Genomic DNA, 13,079 nt, shown 5'->3' on the forward strand with positions numbered 1-13,079 from the left:
AAAATTGGTTGGAGGTAAGGTCAAAGGTGGAGGCTGCAGTCAATTTTTGGCTTCCTAGGAAATTTTCCTTCGGGGATAGAGCTGAGGCATGCGAAACTTACATCTTTCTTCTCATCCCTTACCAACTGGCCGTACTTCCCCTGCCTGCACAAAACCTAACAGCTCTCGTCAAACTCTTGTTTTTACTTCTTTGGGACAGAGGAAGACACTGTGTGAGCAGACAGGTCTGTATTCAACATCCGTGTGAGGGAGGCTTGGGAATGCCGGACTTGAATTGTCATCGAGATACTGAGAGGCTGGCCTTCCTGAACCATTATATGCAAGATGACCAACCGTGGCACCCTGTGGTTACTGCCGCCTTCCCCGAACTGATTCTCGACCCTTCTATTGAGAGCTGTCGCAGGATGCGGGGAGAATCTGCCTACATGAAAGAGTGCCGAGCCGCGCTAAAACAACTACCAAGGTCCAGCGACCTTGTGACTGCTACCCATAGGGAACTCCACAGAGATCTATGGAAGAGGGCCGCCGACGACCCGCTATGTGCACGTTTGGGTTGGCAGCAGAGTGAGATCTGCTCTGCGTGGAGCTGGGTACCAGGTTCGAGTCATCTGAACAATTCGTTCTCTCTGATCTGGCGATTGGCCCGAAATGCACTGCCACTCAACAACATACAATGCAGTTCCGGGTTGTTGGAGTCGCCTGATTGTCCCCATTGTGGGACAACGGCCGTAGAAATGACTGATAATGCTTTCTTCAATTGCCGCGAACTCGGTCGTATGTCAGCGAGATGACGGCTCACATCGATCCTGAGCATCCTCGCCCAATTACTGTATCCAATGTTGTGGACAACGTGAGGCCGCCGTGGGACCGGGAAAGACAAATGGTCTACATTACGATCCTGGCCGTGGCGAGAACAATGATTTGCACATTGCGTCTGCAATGTTGCCGGGGGGGGGGGTCTGATCAGGATCTGATCGCTTTCTTTAAACACTATGGGTGAAGATCAGATGTGATAGAAGAAGGCTGCATCGCGCGACATTTGACAGAAGATGGATACATGTCTGTGTGTATGAAAAGGAGCCATATTTGAATATGTATTCCCCGCCTAGGTGTGGAACGCGCAATTCCATAAAGTAAAATTAAACAAGTAGCCTCTCAGCTAGCTTATGTGTAGTCCATCCCTCCCCAATTAAGAAGCCTCCAAGATCCCCACCCTCTCCTACTTGCAGTTTTTGTTTTCACCTCTTCCTCTAAATTTCACCTATCTTGGAGAGAAAGAAATACAAACTAACCTCCATCCCTTACCCACAAAATTTTCTTTTCTCCATTCACCCCCATCTAGAGGGTATCCCCACTTAGAGACTGAACCGCAGAAGTGAGGTTCCTTTTACAAACCTAGTGGAATGGGCAGTCTATCAACTAGACGGGGTTGGAAGAGTCCTACTAATCACCTTTTGTTTTTTCTTCCCCCGCCTTTGACACAAGTGAATTATTGTACCATTTTTATTGTTATCTTTTTTGTTTTTACATGTCAATAAAAAATGTTTTAAAAATTGGGAGTTAAGTAGGTCGTCCCCCAGAATGAAAAGGGTGAATGCTGTATTATGGTGAAAGAAGATACTAGCTGGGAGAAACTTTTGATTTTGTTTAGTTCTGGAGTGACAAGGATGACCAACGACCCCCACAATCCCCTTTTTTGTGTTGGCCATGTACCTAAGTTTTTTGTTCATTGTTTATTTTCACTGTATTTTTTAACATAAATAAAGGATTTAATATCTCAAAGTGTAATATCTGTTCCAGCAGATACTGCAAGCAAAGACCATATGTGGGGGCAACCCCAAATATAAGACCTTGGCCAATGTAGGGGAAACCCTTCATGCTAATTGTCACTATCCAGCTCCCCTACTCCCCGGGGAGTTGGTCCCCATTTCCCCTTCACTCTTCACATTACAAATCGGCCTTGTGCCTTATTTGCTCGGTGAGGAAGCAAATAAATACCCTTTTCTTGGCCTTTTGGCCGAGATCAAAGTGTAGTATCTATTTTTATTACATGATGTACATATTGTGATATAAAGTGAGGGACCACTTTTCTGTATTAATTTAATGTAAAATGATCACCCACTTTACAACCAGTCAGTCTCAAAGCGATTCAAATCATTCTCCAGATCATTCAAGTTGTTTTTTGAAGGATTCCAGTTACTTTTTAAGCATTCAAATCATTCTTAAGGTCATTCAATTCATCCTTAAGTTCATTAAAGTCAGTCTTAGTCATTTACTTTTTATTTATTTAAGTCATTTCAGCCCATTTTCGGTCATTTTTGTTTATCTTGAAGAATTTCATGTCAATCCTACATTCACGCATTCATTCGTTACACGAGAGCACGCGACTAATGGCTATCCGCCTTGTTTCATATGAAACTATGTTTACACCTTGTGATTTTTGTTTAACTTGTTAAATCACGCAAATGAAAATCCCTCATCTCCGAAATACAAACACATATGTGACTTAACTACACACACACACACACACACACATATATATATATATATATGCAATACTATTGTTTTATTGCTGCTTAGCACAGCAGAAATAAGACAATGCACAAATAAGGCAAACATAATGTATAACAAATAGTGAGTGAGAAGTAGTCAAAGAAATACAGGAGTTAATTCACTTGATAATCAACGAACTATTTCGATCCTTAATTAAGCTAGTTTGTTGGACGTGCACACATCCACCTGGAAACGCTCAATCTGGTAAGCGTTTAGAATAATTATTTATCGATGGGGATATCAGTGTCTTTAACTGGTCTTTGTAGTTAAATTTCGAAGATGTGCTTTTGTCATCGATTTGATTTTCAGAATGTTTCACACATTGATTTGTATGAAATGCAGTTAAATGTAAATGACAAAGTTGAATATATGTCAACTTTATTCACATTTTATTGGCAAAGCAAATATACTGAGTTCAGAAAGAAAATAAATGTTTAAATCTCTAGACGAGAAAAGTGTTACAGTGCTGAATTTTTTTTAGATGAGAGCTAATTGTTTGTCTTACTTATTTTGATCGGACTATTGTTTTCATACTGTTATTTCTGCCACGTTTTGGTCGGTGTTCCCTCTTACCTTCGTTAAGCATCTTGTAAAAGAAAGAAGGAAAGTTACTGGCTCGGTAAATAGGTTCGTATTATTGAAATTATTTTTGTTTTCTTTGCCATGCAAACATCCCTTTATGGAGTGAGGTCAAAATAATTGACAAGAAGGGAAGATGGGAAGTTAGACGTTTTGAAGAGGCGGCACATATGCTAAAAAATAAAAATTACTTAGCAGACAATGCATAGATATCAGCAGTATTCAGCTTGAATTATAGAGAAAAACAAAAATTATACAACATCTTTTTAAAATTTAAATGGTAAAAAGCAGGCAATCGCGTCAAGCTTTCTCAACCAAATATTTTTTCACACATACGATATTCAAGTAACCCACGTGTACAGAGTTGAAAATGAAAAAAAATGGAAGATAAGAACTCGTCGTGTTAAGAAAACATTAACGTTCTTTTCTCCAAAAAATAAAATAGACGCCATAAAATGTGAAACCAGAAAATCAGAAAATTTATTTTTAAAAGAATGAAAACGTTTTTCTTTTCTTTTTTACACACTGTTTTATTTATTTATTATTTTTGTAGCTTTTGTATCCACACTCGCTGAAGTATTTCATGCAAAAGTGAATTTGTAGTTTATATTCGCTTTCACTAGAATATTTTTCTTCATAAAACTACCGTTTGTTAAATCTTGCTAGTGGTACTGGAAGAAAGCATAACACATGGTCGATAGGGTTTTTACAGGACGTTTTATTTTTCATGACTCTCACCACTCATCCAGTGTGCCCCACTCTCCAACCTGTTGTTCAGATTTTCTCCTCAAGAAAATCGACTTTGTTATTAAAGAGTTTCACATCTCTTGAGGATAGAGAAGGATTCGAGTCTTTGCAGTCATTAATATATTAACAGGTTGGGCATTATCGTCGTGAGTTGTCATTAGGGATCAGTGGATCAGTGGATTGTCTTCTGGAAACCGATATTTTCAAATGCAGTCCGCAACTTGTTACGAAATAAATGTTTTAACACATTCAGTGAAAATGGAAAACGAAATGATATTAAACCATTTATTTTGTGAAGTTTCATAAAAAAATGTTAATGCTATTTTTAATGAATTTCTTGCAAGCTTTTACTTCATCTTTTTTAACTTAAAATTTACAGCCTTTATTTAATAAAATATTTCCTTTCGAATTTAATTAATCATGTATTGAGTCTTGCACAGAAAATGAGCAAGGAAATAAAATAAGCATGATATGAAAAAGAAAAGAAAGCAAGGAAGATAACGATGAGAGTGTATTTATGAACATTAAATAGTTTAAGCATAATGTATTGTTGTTGATTATATTATAATAATAATAATAATAATAATAAAAACAATAATAACAACAACAACAACAATAATAATAATAATAACAATAATAATAATAATAATAATTAAAAACATGAATACGCATTTAAAATTATAAAAAACGTAGATACTGAGTTTGATCGCAATACAAATGATATACTTAGTTACAGGCATAGTCATATGAGCAGATACCAAAATAATTATTATGGCACAAATGTTCGGTGGAGTTATTTCCCTGCAACTGCGATGCCCTAAAAGAATTTTGAAATAGACTTAAACAAAAGTTGATCATTTTGTACAGTGTTTAAGGTATTGAAATACTTCTGGTCTGAGGGATTTGGAATAGTATGTGATGTTAACATTCAAAAGTGTTAACATTCTTTAAAACATATTAAAAAATTCTTAAAAGATGTAAAACTTATAGTAATAACTGAAAAGGTAAAACTTACAAAAAGAAAACAATAAAAATAGGCAAGTTAAATCTTAATATCTATAAAGTAGCCGCAGGAATTCCGCGCTGGAAAAAAATTATCTTAGGTTTGCAACAACAGATGCCACATACAAAGTCAATACAGCTACTTTACTATCTTATGTAGTTTTCGAACACCTTTGCAGATGCATTCAGTTGTGATAAAAAAGACTACATTACATTCTACGAACAACACTATCGACATCGCGGCATCATTAGAGGAAGGAATACCTACTTTTCCCTCTAAATATTTAAACCTACCACCACCACAAGCTGACACTGGGAGGAAGTCTACACCTTCCACAGATTCTACATTGCCGCTGTCCGTAACTGGCTTATACATACACAAATATACCACTAACTTTCTCCTAGTAGAATAAAAGAAATAATAAAGTTTCCCTCGGGAAAGTCCACTGCCACTGATTGGTTGCCCGCTAATTCTCTTATTCTGAAATTAGATCATTCTAAACGAACATTTCTGAACATTACAATATGGCATCGCTAGGACAAATACTTCAGCATCAATTTCAGTTAATGCACATTTAATTTCCAACATATAACAACGGCGAGTGAATCTCCCACTCCTTTTACTTAACTAATGACTGTTTAGCTTTTCTGCTAACACTAAAACATACACAAACGTACTATGGTATCTAGCTGTAAATGTATCTCCTATATTCTCCTTTCTTTTTTTGTATTCGTCGCTGTCATATGTAAACAACATACTAGTAATTGTTGACCGATATTATATCAGGTGAGGTTTATGAATAATGTTTGCTTATTTTCTCCCTTTTCACATCTAATTTTACACATTAACTAATTTATTAGGATAAAACTTTGTCTTCTCATTCTGATCGCCTACAAGCAGAGGACGATGTTTGCACAAAATGAATAATGTTAACTTATTTTTTTCATTTATGTATTCGTACTTTTCCTCCTCTTTGGACATTCATTATATTCTTTTGGGATTTATGCATTTACTGAGACGCACTGAAATAATAATGTGATTATTTAGAAACCCATTACAAACGTGAAGAGGGGATATTGTTTTGCTATTATTGCATACTTTCACTAACAAAAAAGTTGAGAATTGTTGGCATTTTAACACGTATTGCTCATTCTGTCCTAGCACACACGGAACTAACATAAAATGTAATAAAACGCATATTGTTTTTTCCTTGCTCCGACTGAACACTCTCAAAATGTAAACACAGCATTGGTTTGGTAATATAAATATGCACAAAATATCGACACGCCAATACCCCTCACTCCAAAACAGCCCTAAAAATATCTTTTACGGGTACCAATATTTCATTTTCTATTTTTAAGCCATTATCAAGACTTTAATGATGCTATTCTTTTTATATATATACTTTTTTTTCCTGTTGACAATTAAATTGCGTTTTATATTTTTGTCAGATAACCTAGGCTTCCAAGCTGTGACTTATCATGCTGACACTTTCTTTTTGGAACTGATTAAGCGCTTTCAAATAAGTTAAAGCATAAACATATTATGCAGGTAGGTTTCAACGTAAATTATATTGACTGTGGACACACTTATTTGTTTATATTTGTTTTCGTTTTACCACTTTTACTTTCTGCGGAGTATTTTATTATTTAGAAAATGTGCTACAGCTACTTAAAAAAAAAAAAAAACATGCGTACAGTATACTGAAAAAAAAACAATGGTCGACTTGAAACATACTGCCATCGGTAGACGGCAGTTATCTACCTCTTTTTTCGATCAATCTAAAGAGTTAATAAACGCTTTCTTTAGAATTGGCCAGTACCTGCAGGTTATCGCCTCAAACTAACACTAACTGACAGTAACCAACAGTGATGACAACAACAGACAGGGGCTTCCACGACCTCCATTATCCGCTATTTTCCAGGAAAGACAGTAGCCACCAACATCAACCGTAGTTTAATTTGTTTTCGAAGGGGGTCCTTTAACGATTCTGCTCTGGATTTGTCAAGCTTTCACTGTACAACGCTGGTTAACAGATCCTGCTAGTAAAAAAATAAATATGAAAGACAGGTCTTGCTCAAAAAATAAATTTCTAGTAGATATAGCATTTGTGTACCCTTAAATTAATTTTTGTTTTCAATATAAAAATATTAAGAATGAAGGAATACATTTTGTGTCTATTAAAAGTGGGAAAAATTCTTGCTGTCATTTTTAAGTTATCAAGATGAAACCTCCTCTTCTTTGCAGATAAAAATTGAATTTGCATAGATGCGAGCTGAACATACACTCATTTTTATTATTTAGAGAAAAACGAAAAATATTTAAAAACAGTACTTTCGATTTCACTTGGAATCATTTTCGGGGTTTTCAATTAAAATAATATAAAAATGTCAAAAACAAAGAAAAAATTGTATGGATTTTATGCTTTCTTATGTCATTTTTTCATTTAAACTGAATGAAAGAAAATTTTGTATCAGTGGTGATGTAAATGTTATTTTTTTATTTGATTAATACGTAAGGTGGTAAGGTGATATCATTTAATGCAGTACTGCTACCTCCATTCTACCATTAAGCTTTTGTCACCAGAGGATATGAAAAATGTATATGACTAATAAGCATACGTTTATCCTTGCCGTTTCATTATAAATGTAATTTTAGATTTTCTTAACGAAAAACGTGTTTAGTTTCGGTCATTCTATGCTCGTAGTAACTACCACTAATGAACTTGGATATCACATTATCTTTGGAATTGCAGGATGTGATAACGTCATGCTCATTAACATTTCTTGTTTTCGACCGAATCCAACTGAATACCTGCAAGACTACAGTCTGAAAGCAATGTAAGTCTATATTACTTCAAAACATGCACAACAGAATCATATTCTCCTTAGATTACCGAAGCCGAAATAAGTGATCATTTTGGAATAGCAAGTGTTGTTTCTAGCGCTTTTACTTCTTGCCATCGATTTACAAGCATGTCGATTCAGAAGAGGCGTGGTTAGCGATTGCATAACTTTTCTTCAAAATAGCTTCTCTGCATAGGCCACTTTACAATTATCCATTGTCTCTCAGTAAAATTGTTGATGTTATTGAAAAAGTATTAGTTTTGGACTCTTTATACACAAGAGGAGTGAAGTTTTCGACTTGAACCACCATAGGAACAAAATGAGTCATACTTGGGCTTTTAAAAGATTACAGCTTTCTAGCATGCTGTCTCATCCGAGGCAAATACATCTCCGCTGCAAGATGAAAGACAAGAAAATTCTGAACGATGTTCCCTATGCAGAACGGTTAACTGAATGGAATCAAATCTGTCATGGAAAAATGTGTCTAAACAAAAATGCTTAATTATTTTACACGTTTTGAATCTTTATCTTAAAAACTTATTAAAGTGGCTATAAGTTATTATGCTGTAAATTTGAATACTGTGAAAAAATCTAATTTATGTTTGCTATTGTAAAACTTGGGACTTTTATGAATTTTAACAATCTCCAGCAGTCACATATTTCGATGTACTAATTTCGCTTGATGTAGATGGGCAGATTTGAATGAGTAAGTAGTTCATCGACAAATTGGATGTTCTGGCATATGAATACAATTGGTTTGACCAGTTCTTTTAAGAGCCATGGAGTTTGCTTTCTGCCTTGCCATTGAATCAAGAGAGCCGTATAAAGCGAACGTTCCGTGACTGGTCCTTTCCAATTCATCATCCCAAGGTAGAATCTACAATGTGCCTTAGCCTTTTCATAAAATTGATTCTTAGCTGTTTTTAATGTCTTTTTTAATACTGTCAAAATAAACGGCATTTCTGTTAACTTGTCTACTTTTCAACTATAGAATTGTTTCGAATATGAAATCGGAGGGACCATCAACCACAACGAAACTTTATTTATAATAGATATAGATATCCAATCACCTGTCATTCATAAACTATTATAAACGCATGTCAGTAAATTTTACATTCAAACAACGCCGAGTCCAGCTATTCGTAAGAAATGTAATTGAACATATTAGTCAATGTGTGGCGGGATTTTTAACTTTCCAAATTGTTTACATGTCTATTCTAAGACTATTTCCTCTCAATGATGTAGAAAATATTCACCCCTCCCGTTCACAAATACTCACAAAAAATGTAAATAATTATGAGAGCCATTTGGATTATATTAATAAAATTAATTGTTCTTTATACTTTTAACAGAAATTATATTGTTTAATTTTCTTCTTTTCTTATTTTTATATTTATTTTTAATTAAAATTAGTTACAATAAGTTTTATCAAACAGTTGTATTCATGAGATAAAAACGTTGAAATACAAAAAAAAAATTTCTTGAAATTTATTTGATCTTGTCCAGTTAATGTCGTATTTAGTCGAATGCCTCCCCATCCTTATTCTAGTTTCCTTTTTCTCTTTCATCTTTTTTCTCTATTTTAGTCTTCATTTCGTTCGTTTCTTCTGTCTCCTTTCTATTATATTTTATCTTCTTTTTTTTCTCTTCCCTTATGTTATTTCAACTCTGTTTTTTACTCTCATTTTCTGTATTTCTCTCTTTCCATTTTCTCTTTTTTATACCTCTAATTTTCTTTCCATCTCGTTCTTTTTCTTTTTCCCATCTATCATTCTGTCTTTTTTCTCTCTCTTTTTATTTCTCTCTCTCTCTCTCTCTCTCTCTCTCATATATATATATATATATGTATATATATATGTATACATACATATATACATATATATACATATATACATATATACATATATATGTATATATATATATATATATATATATATATATACACCAAGTTAAATGTATTCAGGAGGAAAACTCGTAAATAAAAACGATGTTATTAAGAGTGCTCAATAAAAATTTTTGTTTATATAGACAAATATTACATAGTTGCTACACTGAACATGCTAATGTTTCACTTGTCTAAATATTAGCATGTTCAGTGTAGCGACTATGTAATATTTGTCTATATAAATAGAAAGTATATAAATATATGTATATATATATATATATATATATATATATATATATATTCATCCTGTCTTATTCTTCTTTCTCGTTTCTTTTTGCAGCAAACATTTTTTTTGATTTATAAAAAAAAATATCAGTATTGAAATAAAACTTGTAAATTTAATGAACAAGAATTATTTTTAAAATAAATTTATTTTTTACTCCTCTTCCAGCTTGCCGTTTCTTCTAATCAGGTTTTCAATTTATAATCAGCTTAAATGAAGTAGTAGGCGACTTTTCTGTTTTCTTTTCCTGTATTTTTGATGATTCGAATTATTGCTTCTAAGAGATTTTTTGATGCGAAAACATATCAAAACGATCTACAAATAATCCGTATAGATCAGAATAAAAATACTCTTTGATAATTGGTACACTCGAGTCGCTCGTCACACTCCCCGATTTTAGATCTAGGACAGAGGGGGGTCATCAATTAAGAGAAAAAAAAAAGAACGAGTATTCAAATTTTGTGGCTGTTTAATCTGCACGTTTTTTTTATTAAAACGCAATTTCAAACATGTACATATCAGCAAAATGAAAATATTGTTTCAAACTTAAGCTTGAAAGTCACTCTTGGTAAATAACTTCAAAGTATTTGAGTTAATCCAAGCTAAATTCTAAGCACATATTCACGGACACAGTCACAATAGCATCAACTTTCCTAAAGCTTTGCCAGATATTTTGAAAAATATTAATATTTATTGAACAAGAATTGAAGTGTGACAGACAAATCGATTTGCAATAGTGAGAAACGAGGACGCATCTTAGAAATCAAATTAGATCTGTGCTTATCAAATAGGTCCAATCAAATAAAAGTGGTTTTGCACTCAGATTTTTTTGGTGCGTGAATAGTTTGAGAATAGTTTAAGAATATTTTGAGAATATTTTGAGACAATGAAAATGTGGCAAAAAAATGAAGGACACTTTCGATTCGTTGCGCATTAAAATAATTGGGCTAAAATTATTGCAAAAATATCCAGTTCACATTTTTTCTTTTCTCACATTTTTTCGATTTTATATTGATTTTTATTATTTCAAACATGAGAAGGAAAGATTTCCAAAATAGTTCCATTGCCAAAACTTGTTCAAATACAAATCAAACATGAGTTGTATCTCCCTACCATCGCTGCTGCATACATAAATTTTATGAGGTTTGAGGGCACTAATGTGTCAACTTTTATATATTTGTGAAAAAAAGTAAATTTTTTGTCAATTTATGGGTCATTTTTCATCCCTCCTCAAGAGGAAACTACCCTGGGGCACCTTGCTTCACATCAGCATAACCATAAATAGTAACTTTCGATTTTTAGAAAAAACTAATAAAATCAATTTTAGGTTTCTATAAAGAATTGTCATATTAGATAATTTGGGTACATTTTAGCTTTTTTTTATTGTTACATTTTCTGCGTTCATGTTCAGGTAACGTCGTGAAAAATTTCCTCGGAAATGTGAGCCACAATTTTAGAATCTGCAGAAGACTAATTGAATAATGGACCATGATTAATATTGGCAAACAAAAATGTTTCTAGAAAATATGTGCATTCTAAATCATAGTCTCGCACTGAATGATAGATATTTTTATGTATAGAATTCACTCTTACAATCATTATGAATGAGTGTAAAGAGTCGTAATGTGCAATATATTTAGTTTGATTTAAATGGCTACTAAGAAACTTCGAACACCTCCAATTCTTTTTTAATTGTATGATAGATATTAGACATCAATCAATAAATATTTCATAATAATTAAAGTTTTTTTAGGAATAATATCGGCACAATTTTCCATATAAGAATTCAAATATTTCAGATTTGCATCAAATTTGATCTAAATTCATTAGGCGTGAATTAAGGACGATTCCTTAAATTTCAATTCTCTTATAAGGCCGCTTAAGACTTAAATTTTAGACATTTTCTAGAATTAAAACTATAAAATGTATTTTAAGCAAAATTGAAATAAACTTTTGATATCATCATTATATCTTAATTTAAATCCTTGTAATGTTACATAAAAATGGTGCAAAACTGTTCTGTTTGGGGAATTAATTTAGGACTGGGATGTGTATTTTTCTAGTTTTACTTTATAATAAAAATTCATCTTGATATTGTGAAAACCCGTCTCACTTATTAAAATGCAACCAGATTAAGATATTAAATGATATTTCATGAGTTAAATTTTTTCGTGTTTGTTGTAGACCCGAGCTAGGGGTCACAAGTGAAAGAAACCACAAGTAGTGTAAAGTGTATAAAATATGATATGCATTTATCATAAAAAATACAGGAGCCACTAAAGAGGTATGGGAGGAACGTGTTTGTAGCATGCGGTTAAACATAGTATGAATGTCTCCATTTAGTCTCTGAAACCAGTGGTGTTCATAGGACTAGTTGATTCCACTTAGTTATCAAATAGGGGTGATTTGTACTCCCCCACCCCCACCGAGCTTTTCATTCCCCTGGGATGATCGTACAGCTCTTTTTCCTGGGGTAATCTCTATCGTGTCGGTTATGTTCTTTTCCTAGAGGACCGGCATTGTCCGGCTGCGTGTGGTGTTACCAACGCGTCATATATATGGTCCATATTTCCTCCTGTATCAGAAAACACGCTATGTGATATACGTATATCTGTACGTGATGTTGCCAAGCTAATCAAAAACCTTGATTCGAGTAAGGCAACTGGACCTGATGGTATTCCAATTATAGTACTCAAAAAACTTCAACCTGAATTAGCGCCCATACTTACAAAACTGTTTAAACGTTGTCTTAAGGATAATAGTTTCCCATCTCCCTGGAAAATCTCATCAGTATGCCCTGTATTTAAGAATTCAGGTGATCGCTCATCCTCCTCTCAGTACAGGCCAATAAGTCTCCTGTGCGTCATGAGTAAGTTGCTAGAATCTGTGTTAAATACAGAAGTAATCAAACATCTCAACAAAAATAACCTTCTTAGTGACACTCAATATGGTTTCCGTTCTGCTAGATCTACAGCAGATGTCCTTACAGTTATATCGCATAGGATAAGCAAATCTCTCGACGGTGGCAATCTTTCTAGGGCAATTGCTCTTGACATATCTAAAGCCTTTGATAGGGTATGGCATAAAGGTTTACTTCATAAGATCGCTAGCTATGGTATAGCTGGAAAAGTCTTCTCAATTATTAAATCATTTCTTTCTGATAGGTTCATAAGAGTAGTAGTT

The 13,079-nt window shown here is 33.7% G+C and overlaps 1 long non-coding RNA gene and 1 pseudogene across 1 annotated transcript in view; both read left to right on the forward strand.

Annotated features, from left to right (window-relative positions):
- Window positions 1-13,079, forward strand: part of LOC145296037 (uncharacterized) — a 191,984-nt gene that overhangs the window by 49,125 nt on the left and 129,780 nt on the right. The window lies entirely within an intron of this gene.
- LOC145296501 (U2 spliceosomal RNA) lies at window positions 1,997-2,123 on the forward strand (annotated as a pseudogene).

The sequence above is a fragment of the Euprymna scolopes genome, chromosome 16 (assembly GCF_053919585.1).
Source record: "Euprymna scolopes isolate OS-2025 chromosome 16, ASM5391958v1, whole genome shotgun sequence".
Taxonomy (NCBI): Eukaryota; Metazoa; Mollusca; class Cephalopoda; order Sepiida; family Sepiolidae; genus Euprymna; species Euprymna scolopes.